Source organism: Centruroides sculpturatus, unplaced genomic scaffold (genome assembly GCF_000671375.1).
Source record: "Centruroides sculpturatus isolate CEXI.00-Female unplaced genomic scaffold, Cexi_2.0 scaffold362, whole genome shotgun sequence".
In the NCBI taxonomy this organism is placed as follows: domain Eukaryota; kingdom Metazoa; phylum Arthropoda; class Arachnida; order Scorpiones; family Buthidae; genus Centruroides; species Centruroides sculpturatus.
The window spans coordinates 404,369-410,306 of NW_019384664.1; the positions used below are offsets into that span (position 1 = coordinate 404,369).

At 23.6% G+C, this 5,938-nt stretch overlaps 1 protein-coding gene across 1 annotated transcript in view; it reads right to left on the reverse strand.

Moving 5' to 3' along the window:
• The window catches only part of LOC111626614 (diacylglycerol kinase 1-like), a 165,280-nt gene extending 163,158 nt beyond the window's left edge, over window positions 1-2,122 (reverse strand). The window contains exon 1 of the mRNA XM_023370050.1: window positions 1,965-2,122. The gene's annotated coding sequence lies outside the window, so the exon portion shown is untranslated. The remainder of the gene's footprint in view (window positions 1-1,964) is intronic.
• Between the last annotated feature and the right edge of the window lie 3,816 nt (window positions 2,123-5,938).

Genomic DNA, 5,938 nt, shown 5'->3' on the forward strand with positions numbered 1-5,938 from the left:
TATATTTCTAGTATATAGAAAATATTTTATTTTTTACAAATATTTAAGAGATTTATTTTCAAATTATTATCAGATAAATTATATAAATTGGAGAAAAAATTGGTCTTTAAAACTGGCTTTTAATATTTGAAATATTAAAAAGAACTCTAATAATGATATGTCTTATATATCTACATGTAATTTTAAAATATGAGACTATTAAATATCCCATAAATTAAAGATTAAAGCGTAAACCGTGTGAATTGAGAAACGCGAAGTGAATGAACTTTTACCATTGTTTTGTTCCTATCAATCATTTCCAAAGATTAGGAAGACGTTTAAAGTGAAGCTTAACCTAGAAAAATGGATATAAACATACGCTAGAAAGTATAAAATTTAACATTATAAATGGATAATTAATAAAATATGTGCATTTTATTTTCTTATTTAAAAAGAAATATGCTTATATTCTAGGCAATAAACTTATTGTTAAACAAACAAAATGTAAAATATTATAAGCAAATTCTATTAATATTTTAAATTATTAAAGACTTATTTATAAAAGCACTTATTCGAGTTATTGACCTCGAGTTTTGCAGCTTTCGAAAGACGATATTTAGCACTCTGCTTCTACGACAAGCAATTTATTTCACTTAAGAATAAAACAAACACTAAATAAATCTTTTTACATTAAAAATATCCTTGTACAGTATCAAAACATGTTCATCGATTGAATCAGTCGGTTCGATTTGATACACTTTGTAACTAAAAAAAATCATTTTTTTAAACAAAATCTACCAGATAAAGCTTTCATTTTTTAGTAGTGGTTAGCGATTTTTTTTCCTCTTTAATTTAAAGTATATAAACAAAATCGAGAAGCGTGTATAATACAATTAGTGTTCGTCTTCAAGGAAGGTCTATAAAAACTAAATATGTAACAATCTTGCCTCTTTGTTTCACTGTTTATACTATTAAACCGTTTCTAGTTTATGTTTTAATCAGAATTACATCAACGTTAATTTATAATTTAAGTATTTTTCCTCTTAGTGATAAGAATTTCTCTAGGTTAATCACGTTAACTGCATATTTTTCAAGTATCTGATTAACTTTTCTTTAAAATTCTACTTACCGGATTCCATTAATATTGTGATTTCTTAGAAATTAAGAATTACACCGTAGAAATATTCTATAAAAGTTAATTTATATAAAACAAAAAAATTGAATTTTTTAGAGAATTTGTTCTAATCTAGTTTAGTTGTATACATTAATATCATTTTGATCAAATAATTATAATTTAAGTCATAAAAACAAGAAAATTTGATATTATTATAGCTCATTGTATACAAATTACACGAACTCTTAACAAGAACACAAAAATGTACAGTACCTAATAATCAATCAAATGTACTGTATAATATAGAAAAATTAATCATAATTTATATAATCAATAGAATTATTTTTTATTTAAAAATTATTAATTGATTCGTCTAAATATTATTAAAATAATCATTCAAATTTTCAAAATAAACTGCTTTAAATTGATTTTAAAAAAAAACATGAATAATAAATTAATTACCAAAAGTAAACAAACATTAATATAATTTTAATTAAGAAAAAACAATGTTTAAGGTAAATAACGTCAATAAAAATCTTTAATTTTATTTACGATAATTGAAATTAATTAATTTTGTAAATTATGCATGAGATTTTTAAATCCATATTGAAGTTCGAAGAATGTTCAACTTGACATTATCCGGATGTTTTCGAATTTTAGAAAGATTCGGGATTATTTTTATTTTATTTTCTTTATGATTTAAAGTTGAACAATTACAAAGATTAATTCCAGAAATGTTATTAAAGAAAAACAATTTTTTTTTCTGAGTTTATATTAAAGATATATATATATATATATATTTTCCGTGATTTTTTTCTTTTCGTTAAGAAAACTTTCTGATAAAGTTTATAATTGAAACGTCTTGACTTACCTTTCATATTTTTTCGTACTTATCGTTCATTTTATGAGATCCTGTAAACTTTTCTTGACCCCGGATAGGTAATAGGGTCGATGTTCGGTCGGAACCAGTGAATGTCAGATAGAAAGAGGAAGGACAGAGCTAAGGCATGGATCCGTCTGACGATCGTTTCAGTGACGTGCACCCTGCTATATTTAGTAAGGTTACCATGGCAACTACTACAGACGTCACGCTTTGGAAGATGCGGGAGAAGGGGAGAAAAAGTATGGAGAATTGATCTAGTTCCCCTTCCTGGTTTAATAAACAGGTGGTCAAGAGTTTGATGAAAAGGAATGTTTTATAATGACCGTACCACTTCTGATACAAACGTCAAAAAACATTGCCATAATCGACAATTCGAGTTTCTAGTTAACGTGAAAGGGTGGACATTGTTTTGACAAGGTTATATAATTTATTTCTGAGGATGTCATTGATACCTGTTTACCGTTTAAGCTAATTATTTATTAATAATCTTAATCAGTTAAATTTTATCTTGACGAATTATGTAAATAAAACAGAGAAAAATTGATCAGTTTTAATATTTTTTTTCTCTGCCTAAGTGTTATATAATATTTGTTTTTGTTATTTCTTTTCGAAACCGATGCTTTGTTGATGATTTATGACAGGGGTAATAAAATTTTTCAAGTTGGAAAGTAAATACGATCGTGGTTAAAGCTTATTCGACTATAAACCGAACTACCTTACTTTAAAAATCGTGTTATTAAAGTTGCATTCTGAATTCGTCTTTGGTAAAGAGATGTAGCCTACTGTACAGTACGCGTGAGAGCATTCTGCAAGCATAACTGATAATTGGTACTTTATATTCTTTAAATTTCCTTAAAAAATTGCTTTTTCTTAAAATAAACTAAACGGATTATTTAGAAAAATATATTTATAAATTTTTATTTTTTATTATTTATTAAATTTTCATAACATTTTATTGTAATTTATGAATTTAATTTATTTTTTCTTCCCTCCCCCTTTATTAAATTTGTACTTTTTTTCTACAGTTTAATTAATTTTAAAATTTTATTTTTGAATTTTTGAGTGATTTTTTAGATATAACCTTCTAATAAAATGGATTTTAAACTTTACAAATATAACTCTATAATTATAAATTCTGTTACAGTTCATAGTCAGTTTAATAGAATTTAATGTTATTTGCAATTCAATTAATGTTTCTTTTTACTATGAACTGTTTGCCAAAAATATTCTCTCTCGTCCGTTTTTAATATATGTAAACATTTTGTTATTACGTCAGGTTTATAAATATACTCTTTAAAACACTTTCCAAGTTTTGATGTAAACAAATAATTGTCATACGAGGGTCTACTGCAATTTAATAAATCGCCATCAACGTTTTTATTTTAGAATTTCATAAATATAAATGCATTGCTTTTGCTTCTATAACTACACAAAAAAATATGAAGAAAAAAATGTATAATTTTTCCATCTAACAAAATATTTTAAAATAATATGAATTTTAATTAGAGTTATAAAGTTTTATGAGAGACTGACAACTATGTTTAAATATTGAGCAATATATTAATATTCTATTAAAAATAATGTATTTTAATTATTGTTGATAATAATTATTTAATAAAAACAATAAATTTCTATAACTTTTTTTGGTATTCCTATCATTGCTGTTAGTATAACTTTGCATTTTCACTGGAGATAATTGAATATTGTTGATATTTATTTTGAATTGGATTGAATTTAAATGCATTTAAAAGAATAATTCTAGAAGTTGTTTACCCAAATAAATTCTCTACACAAGAAAAATTGTATTATTATTAACATTATTATTATTATTTTGTTTGTTTTATCCGTTATTATAATTATAAAAGTAAACCGAGATTATATTACACATGTACTGTACATTAAAATTCTATTTTTTATTGATTTTTATAATTAATTTATGAATGTTAATAATCAATATCTATATTTATTTATATAATCAAATAACTAATAAAAGAAATAAATACTTTAGACGTAAGAAAATGCTTTATATCTTTTTTTTTTATAAATTTCTCAAGCTATGCCACAAGCCAAATAATGGCTACTAATAAATACTATAAATAAATATTCTTTTAAAATATTTTACTATTTTTAATGTTATTTTTATTAATTATATCTAGACAAAATATTATTTATAGTAATTGTGTACGTTTCTCAAGCGTGAAAATGTACATCGCAACGCGTCGCTCGTCACGCTTTATCGCGTGAATGACGCGTTGTACCGCGACTGTTAAACAATTAGGCAACATATTAGAGGTTAATTAGCGTAAAAAATCATTAATAAATTATTTAAATGAAAATTTCACAGTTTAGAATAATGGCTTTAATTTCTTACTATTTAAAAGCATAAATTAATTTTCTTCATTTTCAAAAATTAAGATTTAGATACAAAGACGTACAGTACATACGTGTTATCGATATATTTAATTTCAATGTTTTAAATAAAATACCTAAAAAGAATATGAGAAATAAGTAACGATAAAATAATAAAAAAATTGGGAGCGATAGTCGATTTCATCAAAACTAAACTAACAGAATAGATCAAAGACATCTCAGAGCCAGAAAAGATTGAAGGATCATTGGAGACCAGACCTGACAAAATAAAGATTGATATAGAATATCGGCCATCTATCTTATATTAATCTGAAGCATCGAATGAATAATTATAGCGTAAATAAGAGCAACCAGAGATAGACTTACAACTTTATCTTACTCATTACAATTTCCTATTAATTGCTCGAGTATACATATTTATTTATTTAGTAAATTACATAAAATTTTCCAGTAGATTTACTTTTTTTGGCCAAAAAAATGTATTTAAATAAAAATCCAATAACTTATTTATTTTCCCTTTATTGAATAATTTATTCATTCAATTGAAAATATTTTCTTTTGGATTTTTCTCTTTAGTCAATAATATTTTTTCTCCTTTCCCCCTATATTTATTTTTATTATTTTAATATTGATTTTAAATGTACTTTTAAGTCTGGTAAAAAGGGTAATTAAGAGGTTTTTACATTCTTATTTTATCATTTTTATTTTTCCAACTCGTGTTATATTTTATTTTCCACTCAATTCTGCATGATCGATTTCAATATCAATTTAAATCTCTTTATTCTTTCAGTCTATTAAATTCGCTTATTCATTTGATATCCTTATTGCTTTTCCATAATTGAATGCCTGAAATATTTTAAAAGTATCTCTTTTACATAAAAGCTTTTAATTTAGGAAATATTTTCAATTAAATGAGATCAAAACTATCGAGACAATTAAATTTAAATAACAAAAAAAATGGATCTCTTCCTTTTTAAAAGTGTTAAAATATTTTAAAATTTTAACGAGAAGAACATTTAACGAAAAATAAATAATACTAAATGTAAACATTTAATCAAATGTTAATGAATGTATAAATCAGAAAAATATGCGCTAAAATAAATCTATTCTTTTATAAATTGTAGTTAATTAATATAATAAATTGTGTTAATATATAGGAATAATATAGGCTATAGAAAATAATACTTGAAAGTTAAATTCTCAATTTATCAACATAAATAACTATATTCATGCTTAATGTTTATTTCATTCAGTTTTTTAAATGTTTCTGAAATAAAATTTTAAAATTTTTTAGTAAAATAAAATTTAAATATTTAACAGTAGAATTCTGTAAATATTTTAACATAATTTATCTTTACTATTTAGAATTTCTATCTGTCTGCATTTTTTTTTTATTATGAACAAAACTATTCTGCGTGTATTATTAATACAGTGGTACCTCAGGTTACGAACGCCCCAGCATACGAAATTTTCAGGATACGACATGAAATTCGAACATATTTTTGCTCCACGATACGAACAAAAACTCACCATACGACGTTACATTAGTTCGCATTTTTCATTTGTTTTTCTTACTACAGTTATTTTTTTAA